Source organism: Callithrix jacchus, chromosome 2, assembly GCF_049354715.1.
Source record: "Callithrix jacchus isolate 240 chromosome 2, calJac240_pri, whole genome shotgun sequence".
Taxonomy (NCBI): Eukaryota; Metazoa; Chordata; class Mammalia; order Primates; family Cebidae; genus Callithrix; species Callithrix jacchus.
Window position 1 is genome coordinate 81,783,560 of NC_133503.1, and position 15,205 is coordinate 81,798,764.

At 40.8% G+C, this 15,205-nt stretch overlaps 1 long non-coding RNA gene across 2 annotated transcripts in view; it reads left to right on the forward strand.

Moving 5' to 3' along the window:
* LOC144581567 (uncharacterized) overlaps positions 1 to 4,197 on the forward strand; it is a 59,231-nt gene extending 55,034 nt beyond the window's left edge. For both annotated transcript variants that reach the window (XR_013532535.1, XR_013532536.1), the window contains exons 7-8: positions 1,381 to 1,640; positions 2,389 to 4,197. This is a non-coding gene — a long non-coding RNA (uncharacterized LOC144581567). The remainder of the gene's footprint in view (positions 1 to 1,380; positions 1,641 to 2,388) is intronic.
* The last annotated feature ends 11,008 nt before the right edge of the window (positions 4,198 to 15,205 follow it).

Consider the following 15,205-nt stretch of genomic DNA (forward strand, 5'->3'; position numbering starts at 1 on the left):
ATGGTGGGTGCCCTTCACTGACACAGGACAGCATTCCAAGCCTGCCTTGCCCAACTCTGGGCAATTCTGCCTCTTCAACTTTGAAATAAACGCATTGAGATTGAAGAAGTGGCCCCAGGCACTTTTCCAGCATGAAAATACCACAGTTCTATTGGGTTATTAGGACAAATATGTTTTTCTTGCTTCCCATAAAGAGAATAACACAAGATTTAAAATGACAGAGGCTGAGATTCAAATCAAAGATCTGCAAACCCATGTGGTGGCAAACAGATTCCACGTGCATCAGTCTCCCCATATGCAAAATGGAATCACAAAACAGGCCCGTCTCACTGGGCTGCTGGGAGGGATAGATAATAAATGTAAGGCACCAGGAATATAATGGTCCTTGGTCAATTCCACATTCTCCTTTCCTGACAGACCCAACAATTGTTTATTTTCTTTCTTTCATTCATCTAACTTTGTAAGTCTCTTGACTCTGTGACTTTTCTCCAAAGATGACCAAATTCTAAGAACCGGGACTCCCAGAACAGACTTCACTCCTGTCTCTCCCTCCCTGGGGTGGTCACTTAGTCCGGGACCTCTCTGCCTTCTTGCCTGATGTTGACCATTTAAAGGGTGAGCGCTGGCCGGCGGCATGGCTCACACCTGTAATCCCAGCACTTTGGGAGGCTAAGGTGGGCAGATTGCCTGGGCTCAGGAATTCGAGACCAGCCTGGACAACACGTTGAAATCCCATCTCTACTAAAATACAAAAAAAATAGCTGGAGTGGTGGCGTGTGCCTGTAATCCCAGCTACTCGGAGACTGAGGCAGGAGAATTGCTTGAACCCAGGAGACAGAGGTTGCAGTGAGCAGAGATCGCATCACTGCACTCCAGCCTGGGCAACAGAGCAAGACTCCTGTCTCAAAAAAAAAAAAAAAAAGAGGGTGAGTGCCATGCAGTTAGCTTCAAGCCTGGGGACACCAGGGTTTCAACACAAGGGTTCCAACATCGGAGTTTAACTTTGACTCATATACCTTTCCCTGCCTTCCAGCTTCATCCCTTTCCCTGATCAATGGGGCTACGAGCGGGAGAAAGTGAACAGCAAAAACCAGTCCTGAGAAGAAAATGGGATGGAATGGCTGCTGATGAGAGAGATCTCATCCCCTGAAATCCCACTAATACGCTTTTTTGCTGCTGATGGCCATATTATTTGACACTTGAGGAACGACATGGACAAACTACAACAAGGGATATTACAGTCTCATCTGCAGCCTACACTGTTTTAGTTACCAAAAACTAAAATTTTAGATACCATAAAAATTCACTAATGATCTCGTTCGTTTTTCTTATTGATGCCTCTCTTTTTCATTTATCTCAATTGCCTATTTTTCCTTTCAGGAATAAAGCCAAATAACAGATTTCTTCAAGTGTCAAGCAAAAAGACGTGCACACGCTTCTCGAGATCCAGATGCAAGGCCGGCGTCCTGGGCGTCCCTGCTCCGGCCGCTAGAGGGCGGTGCGCTGCTCGCTCACCTCCCTCCGCCTCCAGCGTAGCCTCCGAGCCCCTGGCCGCCCAGAGAAGGGGGCAGAGACGCCTTGTGGGCAGATACACCCACGTCCGGAAGAGCTGAGGGAGGAAGCCACTTGAAAAGAAGCAGGTACCGCGAAGGGCACAGGGAGCTTGCCCGGGCTTCCTGCTCTCTGGTCGCTCGCGCTCGCCTCCCGGCCGCCTCGCCTCCCCTAGAGCAGCTCCTGCACCCAGTTCTTGCACTCCGTAGCGGCCGAGCCCCTCGCAGCCTCACCCTTTCGCACACCGCGCGCCTTCCCGGGTGTCAGCGGACTGGCTTCCGTCCGGCCTCCGCCAGTTCTCGACCCGGCGAGGTGACCCGCCCCAGGGTCCCCGGCGCGAGGACTAGGCGGGCCGTGCACCCGAGCTGCTTCCGCAGAGCCGTCTGCGGCGGGCCCGGGCGGGGACCACGGAGCCCCGTGCACCAGCAACCCCCGTGCCGCCGCGGGACAAGGAGGAAACAGGAACAGCTGGTTTTGTGGGCAGACCCTGGGCTGGAGCTAGAGCCAGGGTAGAGGAAGCAATAACAACATCTCTTATATTTGCAAGAGAGCTTTGTGCTTTCCAAAACGCACTCACAAATACCCTCCACGGCTTATGTTACTTCCTGTAAGGTGGGCAGGTATTAGGGACCCCTTTTTACAAGTGAGAAAACTGAACCCATAGGAAGGTTAAGCTTTAGTGACAGAGCTGGACTAGACTCCAGTGCCAGGGTGAGAGGTTTGCCCAAACATCCCTGACCTGTATAAAATCTGTCAGCAGCTTAGCGCGATGAAGGTCAGATAACTCACCGGCTGCAACGCTTGAGAGCCCTTACTGTGGTCCTTTACCGTGTCCAGGTGCTGCCGGTGGGGGACAGGGAAAGAGATCACAACGAAGACCCAGAAGAAACAAAAGGCAAGCGAATGTGGGACCTTTCCCACCTTCGCAGTCCAGGATGGTGGACACCGTCCTCTCACAAGAGGTTTGAAAGCTGTGATGTCCTGTCTTCCTTTCCTCTCATGGAATGAAAAGTCATTTTTGCCAGAATATTATACCTGCAAGATCTCAAGGGGAGGAGGCTGCAGCCCAGCCGCCAGAGATTTTTGCCTACAGAAAGCTTTTTTTTTTTTTTTTTTTTTCATCCCAAAGACAGACTTGTATAGCCTCTCCAAGTCCCCTTGAATTTTTAAGAGCGAGAAAGAAAAGCCCAAAAGGGGAAGGTAATGGTCATCCATGCCTTGGAAAGATAAATGGGTGTTTTAGTTTTGTTTTTAAATGAGTTTTCCTTTTCTGAAGAATTTCTTTCAAAAAATTAGTGGGAATTATGGTGAGGTATTATATGTTTAATATTTTTATATCCACTTTAGTAGATTTTAATATAAAATCTTGAGTCCCGTTTGAATTTATGACCCAGGTCGAGCTGCCCCGTTTCAGGTTCTACATTGGTAAAAATTAAATTGTAGCTTCCACCCATGTCACAAACATGTAAGTTGGGGAGGGTAACCTGCTATCAGGCCGTATTTACAGAATAGCTTAAAAACTACGCTAAACTTCTCAAAGATGTCAATATCTAAGCGTCTTTGGGATACTTCCCGACACTACCTGTGAGAATCTGTTCATTTTTTCTTTTAATTAGTACTTTATTTTACTGGAAAAAATATAACTTGAATGAAGAGAGCCAAAGTATATGCTGATGTGAGTATGAGTCAGGGAACTTGCTCTTTTTCCTCAAGAATTATTTCACTTAAGAAGACATCCAGATGATTTGACTATTTGCTGACATCTTGAATGCACCATAGATTCTTATGAATTGGATCCTTGAAGATTTACGCTTCAGGATGGCATGCCAGGCACACAAGTTCACTTCCCCCTTGCAAAGTCACTTGACATTTACAGTAAAGAAATAAGGCAGAAATAAAGTCATGACACTACTCTGACCAGAAGGAAGGCCATCTGAGAGAAATATACTTTTGTGAAGTTCTTGGCAAGAAGAATGAGGACAGGACCATAGTACTGGATAAACCAGAGCAAAGGAAGCTGAGGCCCAGAATGCGCTTGGAAGAAGGCCACAGCACAGGTGGGAGCCATTCTTTATGTCAGAGTCCCAGGAGACCCTAAATTTGTAGATAGCAAGAAATCAGAGCAGAAGCAGGATGCAGAACAGTAATCAGTGTAATTAATAAAAGGCGTATTTATGAAATACCTAGTGCAGGTAGCCCCTCCCATCTCATTCCTATCCCCTTGCATCAAAGCAATTAGAGGCTAAAAAATTTACACTGAAGAACTGCTTTCTTCCTGCTCCACACCCACATGCCCTAAAGGAAAGCACATTCCCCTGGCAGCATTCACAGTCGGACTCTCCAGCCTTAAGAGTCAGTAGAGAAGCTTGTAAGAGCACACAACAGCAGGGAAAACCCATGACACTGATCTATAGGATTGAGCACCAACCACTTGAAGAAATCCACTGTCAAGATGAGAGATTTGAGAAGGGGCCCAAGAGAACTTTGTGGGTTGATGAAACTATTCTCTATCTTGAGTGTGACTGTAGTAACATGCCTGTGTGCATTTATCAAAACTCATCAAACTGAACACCTTAAACAGATGAATTTTACTCTCTGTAAATTATATCTCAATAAACCTGAGCTTCAAAAAAGAAGCACAACGCATGAAAGGAAAGAAAGCTGAAGTTGTTGACATCTGACTTGGTTCGCAGTGGTGCTAGGGAGTTTGTCCGCTTTGCTAACAGCACAGAAGAGTGACAGGCTGGCTCCATCTTAACAAAGGCATTAAGCTAACTAACCTGACTGACTCAGAAGCAGGAGAAAGAAAGTCCCAATGTAAACCAAGTACACAGCAGGTACCAGGCATTCTGAAAGTCTTTATTTTATTTAATTCACCACACAGTGGATATGTCTGCCTAAGGAGTTGCCTCTTGTCTCTCTAAGTAGGACATTTGGGAGTGTCTTACATCAGCCTAGCATACCTCAATAGGCGCTCAATAAATGTAAACTAAATGTCATGCAAAACAAAAAGCAAAAGAGGCTTTTTTTTTTTTTGACATAGGGTGTCATTCTGTTGCTTAGACTGGAGTGCAGTGGCGTCAAATAGCTCACTGCAACCTCAAATTCCTGGGCTCAAGCCTACTATGGAGTAGCTGAGACTGCAGGCATGTGCCACTATGCTTGGCTAATTTTTTTTTAATACTGGTAGAGATGGGTACCTTGCTTTGTTGCTCAGGCTAGTCTTAAACTCCAGGCCTCAAACCATTCTCCCATCCCAGCCTCCTGAAGCACTAGGATTACAAGCATGAGCCACTGCATCTGGCCCAAAAGAGGCTTCTTATAAAAATAAAGGAACAACCAGAAAACAAGAAAGTATTGCTAGAAATTAAAAATATGGCTAATGTGCCTCGTTAACTCAGTTGGTAGCGCTTCAGTCTCATAAAAACATGACTGCTAAAAACTTTTACCTGTGTAACACAAAGACTAAAAAATTAAATCAAGGAAATTATCAAAATGATGAGTAAAAAAGAAAGAAATCAAAAATATGAACGAAAACTTAGAATCAGAGAATCAATAGACGTCCTACACCCACCTAACAGAACTGTCAGAAGAAAACAAAAAAAAATGTGCAGGAGAAAATTATTAAATAAATCATAGGTAAAGCATGGATAAGTAAAATGTGGTATATACATGCAATGAAATATTGTTCAGCCACAAAAAAGGAAAGGAGCTACATGCTACAACATGTATGAACCTTGACAACATTATGCTAAGTGAAGGAAACCAGACACAAAGGCCACATATTGTGATTCCATTTATATGAAACATCCAGAATATGCAAAGCCATAGAGACAGAAAGTAAATTAGTGGTTGCCAGGGACTAGGGGAAAGAGGTAATGAGTGAGTGACTGCTAACGGGTGTGAGATTTCTTTTGGGGCGATGAAAATGTTCTGAAGCTAGATTGCGGTAATGGTTGCTCACCTTTGTGAACATACAAAACCATTTCTTTGTGTGTGCTTTAAAAGAGTGAATTTTATGATGTACAAATTATTTTTAACTAAAAAAAATAGTAGAAGAAAATCTCCAGGAACTCAAAAAGACTGAAGATTAAATATGAAGCAGAGTAAATATATAGATACTCTCAAATTCATTCTTATGGAATTAATCGCTAAAAAAGGGTGGGAAAAAAAGGTAAAAAGTGTCAAGAAAAAAGTTACAGAAAAATTAAAATTGGCATCGAACTTCTCATTTGCAATACCACCAGAAGAAAAGCGAACAATGCCTTTTTCACAGTTCTGTAGGAATCCGTTATTGACCAAATTAGGATAGGAAATCAGACACCTATGAAGATAATATGTTCTAAAAAAGTTTTCATTCAACAGTAGTATAAGAAGCTGATGTCTTCGTGATATAATGAAGAACACGTGTGTTTGTTCTTAACAAGAAAAATGTAAGATATTTGGCATTTGGGTGAAAACAAAAACCAGTTTCAAGAACCACTGTGTAAATATGAACAACTGAAGTGTGGCATGATTTTGAAGAAATTGAGTGTGAAGAAAGAGAACCCATTTGATCTCAATGCCTAGAACATGCTTCTATGACTAGTTTAGTGGCATAGAGATTACATTCCATTTTCTGGAGATCAAACCACTTAATTCTGCATTTAATTATATATAATGTAGTAAAAATATCTGAAAAGTGACACTGATTTAAAGTTGTTGATGTAACTGTAGAGGAAATAGTAGAAGATAAATTCTTTCAGAGTGGGGAAGGAATAGATACTGTCTAAATAATCTGTTCAGTATAGAAGAATAGGCAAATTACCCTAAATCACAGTCCAACCATCAGAGGTCTGAAACAGAAGCAATTAAAAGTAGTTGCCTCTGAGGAGGGTACTGGAAGCTGCAAATAATAACCTTGCACTTGCTATTTAACACCAGGATATGTTTTCAACATTATGGTTTACTATATGTATGTATGACATGATTTTTTTAAGAGAGAAAGAATAATTCCCAAGCTTGCAAAATTGGCTGTATCATTAGAAATACTTCCAGCAGCAACATACAGAAACCTTTACTAACAGTGGCTTGCATCGTGACATTTGTTATTTGTTTAAACAGCAGTCTAGATGTAGGCAGAAGGAACTGACCACAGTTGGTTTGGTGGCTTGATGACATCAGCAAGAGCTCAGTTTCTTCCCATCGCTCTGCTATGCCACCCAAAGTTCTGGCTGTGGTCTCTTCTCAAGAGCCCAACATAGCTTCTGGCTCCAGGAACCAGTTTTCTTACAGCCACATCCAATATCAGGAAGGAAATTACAGAAACAAAAAGAACTAACTTCCACATGATGATCATCTTTTATTTTCTTTTCCAGAAGCCACCATCCCTTCCTCCTCCAACCTGTTCAGCTCCTTTCCATCCTTCTCTTGCATTTCATTGGCCAGAATTAGGTCACCTCCTTACCTCTGAACCAATCACGGGGAATTTAGTTCACCCAAATTGAAGCAGATCCATCATATCTCATCATCTGGAGCTGAGCACATTGCTCCCTGAACAAAATTGTTGTTCTTTGACAAAGAATAAGAGGGCATTGACTGTGAGGTAGGCAATAACAGGGTCTACCAGGCTGACTGACTGACCGATTAACTAACCAGCTACCAACCCTTATGAGGAGACAAATGCCAGGCTGTCTGTCAGAATCACAATGCCTGGAATCTCTCACGACAAAAGGCTATACAATCCTGAGGCTTTAGTCCTATGTTAATTTAATATGGATTAGTCTTTTGAGATAAAACCATTAGTCATGTGTTGGCATCTGCAAATTAGCACTGGCTTCTGGGGAGAAACTCTTGAGGAAAAAAAAATTACACCACTGCATTTTTCAAAGGTTCTACATCAAAAATTTATCAAGTGTAAAAACCCAGTCTGTTTGATACTGTTAAAATGATTAATACTACAAATAGCTGCTAGAAACAAGGCACATCTGACAACCTGAAGGACTGATAGAAGAGGCAAACATTTCCCTTTCTGAATTAAGAAAAGTTAGTTCCATCATTTGCATTTTCTCTCCCTCATATCTTATGACTCTGGCACATTTCCTAAATCAAAGACTTTCCTGGGGATTCTATTTATCAGATAGGTATTGGCTTGCTTTTCAGCAACCCTATCATAGTTGATTTACTAATATATCCTATAGACTTTCTGCACAATCTATACAGCTAAGGCCCATAGTGCCTCATAATTCCCACCTATTTTAAGTGAAAGACTTAATAATTAACATAGATGGGATCTGACATATGAGTGCTGCTCACCAGTTCACTGTCAGAGCAGGTCTGAATAATTAGTACCAGCAGCTCTTCTTTGCAGATATTAACACCTTATATTATAAATGTCAAGCATAGCACAAAGATGCAACCAGAAAACCTCTGAAGGGAAGGGAGCCCATAAATCAGGAAGGTTTCACTCTCTTTTTCTTCCGTTTTACTATCAGAAAATAAACCCAGGGTGGTGAGATTTAAAATCCTGCCCACCTCTTATTTATTACTTAGTATGGGGCCTTTCTTGAAGCTGAAACCTGGAGGAAGGGCTGAGGGGGAGGAGACATCTCAGCTGGGGAGGGATAATGATGCATTCAGGGGTGAGGAGTAAGTGGAAAACAAAACCTCACGGCAGCACTCACAGACAGTTCTGTGCCCTTTACCCATGACGCCGTGTTGTGTGCATTTGGGACTTAGAGGCCATGGGGTTGTACAATACAGGCCATTGGAGGGGGTTTCTTATAAAAATCATAACCCCCTATCCTACTCAGTGAAGAAAATAATCTCTTTTATGGTTGGAGAACAAGTGTGAGAATGAATGTTGTAATGTAATGTTCATAAATTTTAATGAGCTTCCTGAGGATACCAAGCCCTAAATAAACACCCCATTCAAACTAGGCTGTAGCTCTGCAGTTAGCAAGACCACATCCAGCCTCACTTCCCACAACAGGTATTACTCTTCTAACTGCAGTTACAGGGTCTCTAATTTAGAGATGAAGAAGTCTGTACTTCTGAAAAAACAAAAGCAAAAAAATCATTCTATCCTAAGAACTTTGGCACTTTGGCTATTACAAGGTTCCCACTATATTTAGCTGAGGTCAGTTTCTCTGAAACTCCTTTTGGTTCATCCTATTTCCCCTTCTAAGTACCATGAAATAATTTTACCTTTTTTTTTTCTTTTTTTAAACAGGATCTCACTCTGTCTCCCAGGCTGGGGTACAGTGGCGCAATTAGGGCTCACTGCAGCCTCAACCTCCTAGGTTCAATCAGTCCTCCCACCTCAGGCTTCTAAGTAGCTCAAACCACAGGTGCCACCACACCTGGCTAATATTTTTTAATTTAAGGTTTGGGGGTACATGTGAAGGTTTGTTACATAGATAAACATGTGTCACAGGGGTTTGTTGAATATATTATTACAACACCTAGTTATTAAGCTCAGTACCCAATAGTTACCTTTTCTGCTCCTCTCCCTCCTCCCTCTCTTCTCCCTCTGATAGGCCCAGTGTCTGTTGTTTCTTTCTTTGTGTTCATAAGTTCTTATCACTTAGCTCCTACTTATAAGTGAGAACATGCAGTATTTTATTTTCTGTTGCTGTGTTAGTTTGCTAAGGATGGTAGCCTCCAGCTCCATCCATGTTCCCACAAAAGACATGACTTCATTCTTTTTTGTGACTGCATAATATTCCATAGTATATATATATATATACCACATTTTCTTTGTTCTGTCTCTCAGTGACGGGCATTTAGGTTGATTCCATGTCTTTCTGTTGTGAATAGTGCTGCAATAAACATTTGCATACATGTGTCTTTATGGTAGAATGTGTTATATTCCTCTGGGGTATATACCCAGAGAATTTGCTAGTTCAAATGGTAGTTCTGGTTTTAGCTCTTTGAGGAATTGCCATACTGCTTTCCATAATGTTTGAACTAATTTACACTCACACTAACAGTGTATAAGGGTTCCCTTTTCTCCACAACCTTGCCAGCGTCTGTTTTTTTTTTTTTTTTCGTAATAGCAATTCTGACTAGTGTGAGATGGTATCTCATTATGGTTTTGATTTGCATTTCTCTAATAATCAGTAATATTGAGCTTTTTAAAATATGCTTCTTGGTCACATGTATGTCATCTTTTGTAAAGTTTCTGTTCATGACCTTTGCCTACTTTTTAATGAGATTGTTTTTCTCTTCTACATTTAAGTTTCTTATAGATGCTAGATATTAGACCTTTGTCAGATACATAGTTTGCAAATATTTTCTCCCATTCTGTAGGTTGTCTATGCACTCTGATGATAGTTTCTTTTGCTGTACAGAAGCTCTTTAATTAGGTCCCATTTGTCAATTTTTGCTTTTGTCATGATTGCTTTTAGTGTCTTTGTCATAAAATCTTTGCCTATTTCTAGGTCCAGAATGGTATTGCCTAGGTTGTCTTCTGTGTTTTTACAGTTTTGGGTTCTACATTTAAGTCTTCAATCTATCTTGAATTTATTTTTTACATGGTGTAAGGAAGGGGTCCAGTTTCAATCTTTTGCATATGGATATCCAGTTACCTCCACCCCATTTATAGAATAGGGAATCTTTTCCCATTGTTTGTTTTTGTCAGCTTTGTCAAAGATCAGATGGTCATAGATATGTGACCTTATTTTTAGGCTATCTATTCTGTTCCACTGGTCTATATGCCTGTTTTTGTACCAGTACCATGCTGTTTTAGTCACTGTAGCCTTGCACTGTAGTTTAAAGTTGAGTAATGTGGTACCTCCAGCTTTGTTCTCTTAGTTTAGTATTGTCTTGGCTATTTGGCATTTTTGGTTCCATGTGAATTTTAAAATAATTTTTTTGGCCGGGCACAGTGGCTCATGCCTGTAATCCCAGCACTCTGGGAGGCTGAGGTGGGCAGATCATGAGGTCAGGAGGTCAAGACCATCCTGGCCAACATGGTGAAATCCCATCTCTACTAAAAATATAAAACTTAGCCAGGCATGGCAATGCATGCCTGTAGTCCCAGTCGCTCAGGAGACTAAGGCAGAATTGTTTGGACACAGGAGGTAGAGGCTGCAGTGAGCCAAGATTATGCCATTGCACTCCAGCCTGTGCAACAGAGAAAGACTCCATCTCAAAAAAAAAAAAAAGAAAATAGTTTTTTCTAGTACTGTGATGAATGTTTTGGTAGTTTGATAGGAATAGTATTGAATCTGTAAATTACTTTGGGCAATATGGTCACTTTAATGATACTGATTCTTTCGATCCATGAGCATGGGATGTTTTTTCCAATTGTTTTGTGCCTTCTCTGATATTTTTGAGAAGTGTTTTGTAATTCTCACTGTAGAGATCTTTGACCTCCCTGGTTAGATGTATTCCTAGGTATTTTATTTTTTATGTGTGGCAATTGTGAATGGGATTTTGATTTCTGATTTATCTCTCAGTTTGGTTGTTGTTGGTATATAGAAAAGCTTGTTATTTTTGTACATTGATTCTGTATCCTGCAAGTTTGCTGAAGTTGCTTATCAGCTGAAGGAGCTTTTGGGTGAAGACTATGGAGTTTTCTAGATATAGAATCATGCTGTCTGCAAACAAAGATAGTTTGACTTCCTCTCTTCCTATTTGAATTCACTTTATTTCTTTCTCTTGCCTGATTGTTCTGGCTAGGACTTCCAGTACTATGTTAAATAGGAGTAGGGAGAGAATGCATCCTTGTTTTGTGCCAGTTTTCAAGGGGAATGCTTCCAGCTTTTGTCCATTCATTATAATGTTGGCTGTGGGTTTGCCATAAATGACTCTTCTTATTTTGAGGTATGTTCCTTCAGTACCTAGTTTACTGAGAGTTTTTAACATGAAGGGATGTTGAATTTTATCAAAAGTGTTTTTTATACGTATTGCGAAAATCATATGGTATTTGTCTTTAGTTCTGTTTATGTGATGAATCACATTAATTGAGTTTCATATGTTGAGCCATCCAGTGATGAAGCCTACTTGATCATGTCGGATTTGCTTTTTGATATGCTGCTGGATTTAGTTTGCCAGTATTTTAGTATATGTGCTGCCAAAGTGAGCACATTTGCCAGTATTTTGTTGAGGCTTTTTGCACCAATGTTCATCAAGGATATTGGTCAGACGTTTTCTTTTTTTGTTGTGTCTATGCCAGATTTTGGTATCAAGATGATGCTGGCTTCAGTGGATGAGTTAAGAAGAAGTCTCTCTTCCTCAATTTTTTGGAATAGTTTCTGTAGGAATGGTATCAGCTCTTCTTTGTAAATCTGGTAGAATTCAGCTGTGAATCCATCAGGTCCTGGGCTTTTGTTGGTGGTGGTAAGTATGGTAATCTATTTATTACAGATTCAATTTCGAAGTTCATTATTGGTCTATTCAGGGAATCAATTTTTCTGGCTCAGTCTTAGGAGGGTTAATTTCTGTATCTATCTTCTTTTTCTTCTGGAATTCCTTTGTGTAGTTGAAAAATGCTGCCTCAAACCTCCTGCACAGCAAGCTAACCAACCCTAGGTTCTTTCAGCACTCATCATGTGACAAAACTTCAATTATTCCTCTCAGTAAAGCACTGCCTATCTGGCCCTCTTAAAGTAAATTTACCCAAACAACAAGTAAAATACAACAGCAATAATAATAATCCTTATTAATTTTTTAGCATTTACTATGTGCCAGGTACTCTGCTAGGCATTTTATTTTTATCTTCTTATTTAAATCTTGCAAAAACACTATGCAGTAACTGTTTTTACACCCCCAATTTACCAATGAAGAAACCGAAACTCAAAAACATAAGGTGCTACCCTTACACGGTCCGTATGAGGCACAGTCAGAATTGACTAGGGCTGAAGTTCTTAGCTTCTCCTCCATACCTGGTGCCAGAACTTTCACGTCCCTACTTCTATGAATATTGTGAAGGACTGAATTTACTCTTTTCATTGGCTCTCAGGGTTTTGTTTCCCAATCTGTATCTTTAGCCCACACCTCTCTCTTGGGTTCTAGATTCTTATATCCAACTGCCTATTGGACACCAACCACTTGGACAATTCCTGCTTGCCTCAAACTCATCATGTTAGAAGCTGAATACATCACCTGCTCTCCCAAATGTGCTCCTCTCCTGCTGTTCCCCAAAGTCAGAGAATGGCTTTAAAATTCACTCAGTTGTCTTAGGAGCAAAATCTGAGAATCACCCTCAAATCCTTCTCTTGCCTTTACATTCAAACCATGACCATATCCTTGATTTCTCTACTGTATATTTTTCAGGTGTGTCCACTTCCTTCCATCTGCACTCTCACTAGAGAAGGTCACCAGTGTCTTTCAACGTCTTGTAATACCTCTTCACAGGTCACCAAACATCTAGTTTTACTTCTGTCCTGCCTTTCCCTCATCTAGAGTGAAGCCAGCGGGAACCTTCCAAAATGAAAATCTGATTAAGTCACTCCTTGCTTAAAACTTTTTTATGGTTTCCCAGCCCACAAAAATAGTATCCAGTGTCTTTAAGTGCATTGCAAAATTCTTCAAGGCATCCCTCTCCAATCCTCCCAGTCCTTCCTCTCCAGTTTCATTCATTATATACCCCATAACCTTTATGCCAGAGTTGTCATGAACCTCCTCCCATTCCTTCAGTGTTTTATGTCATTTTGCCTCCAGGTCTTTACACATACTGTTTTTTCTTATTGAAATATTCTTTCCTCTCCCCATTGCCTGGTAGATTAACTCCTCTTTATCCTTCAGCTGTCAGCCTTAATGTCACTCTCTCAAGGTAAATGTCCCTGAATTCTCTGATGCATTACATAGGATACCATTTTTTTCTGCCATTGTATGTGTTGCGCTTTATTGCTATTTCCTATTTAATTGTTTCCATAAAGAAATGAATTGTGTCTGTCTTACTGCTCATTAAATCCCCGAATATCGTTAAAGCACTAAACAAAGAAAGGGCTTGAAAAATATTTGTTGACCAATGCATGAAAGAATTAATGAATGAAGGAATAAATGGCAGTTGAAATCCTGGTCAAACATGGTGCACCTAAGCATGTCTTCTTCAACTTGTAGGTGTGAACTTAACGTTTGGATTTCAAAGAGGTTATCACATTTATTTTCCACTGACCTTCTTGTTGTTGGGTTCCGTAAATCTTTTCAGATTGCTGAGATGTTTTTGGATCCTCACTCTCTTACCTATTCTCTAGCATATTAGCTATCACTGCCAATTTCATGTTATCTGAAAACTTGATTAGCATATCTTCTGTATCTTCATTAAGCAAGGACAAAGCCTAGTGACCCCCACTAGATATCCATCTCTACTAATCAGCACCTATTGAGTATGCTACTTCAGTCAGGTTCAAACATGCTACATTTTCTCATTCTCAAGAATATCATGGGTAAACTTGTCAAGAGCCTTGATGAAGCCCAGATAAAGATTACTATAATTCTCCAAACCCACAATTCTCAAATTTCTTGGCCTATCACACTGACAGATAATATTCAAATGGTATCCACTGAGCATACTCAAGTTGTTGTGAAATTCCCAGTAGCAAAACTAAAACTCTACCTCTCCCTCTCTCCCCACTAGAGAAATCACACTGTAGAGCAAGTGGATGACTGGGGGTGTAATGACAGCCAGCAGGAGTCCTGGCTGTTCTAGAGCTGAGGCTCAGACGTGTTCCTGACAGCTGGCTACCAAATGGTCACTCCCACCTACACAGCATTTCTGCAGTTCATGCTTGGGCAGTCAGCCTTTCTCTCCCCTCCAAGGAGAATGCGACATTTCAGCAACCTTCCTGCAGGCCCTGACTCTACATTCATCTTAGATGGCACTTTATTCTTCCTGATTCCATTTCCTGGTGGTCTGCAAACATACTGGGATGATAAAAGAACTATGTGGTTAAACAGATTCAATTAAAATCAGTAGAGACTAAGAAGTGCAAGGACCTTTTACCTGGAGAACCAGATATTCCACCAAAACAATTGTATTATGAAACACTAATTGGCTATGCAATGCATCACCACACTGCCCTACTTGGCAGACTCTGAAGTCCTAGAATGGTATGAGATGATTAATGGCAGCATAAACTATATCCATGAATGAGCAGGGATCAGTAAGACATACGTCATCTACTGCACCCTGGTTGCAGGAGGCATCAAGCAAGTGAGACAAAAAATACGTTTATTCTTTGACAGTGAAACCACTTTGATTACTGGTGCTAGGTAAGGTCTCTTGGGAAGGGTCCTCAAAAAAGACTAGAAGTTGAATTCACTAAGAGAGTGGATACAGAGAGTTGTGATGTCGCCATTTCTAATCTACCATGCTTTTTGGACTAAGCTTCTATCTATATACTGGCAATCAAATCAGTAGCAAAAACAGTTGAAAGGAACACAGAAAACAGCTAGAACAGAGAGATGTCAGATGTCCAGGCAGTGAGGGAAAGTAAATGTGAGACTGCAACAAGAACTTGTGAAACAGGTGGACATAAGGGTTACTGGTTGTGGCAATAATTGCTCATTGCCTCCTAAATCTTCTCCCCATTACTTTCTTGTAAAAGAATCCTGATTTTTTTTAAAGCAGGATACATTGTTATTTAGCTAAAAGATGATATTTCCCATCTTCCCTCTCAGTCAGCTTAGGATATAACTAGTTTTGGCCAACGAGCTGTGTAAAGAG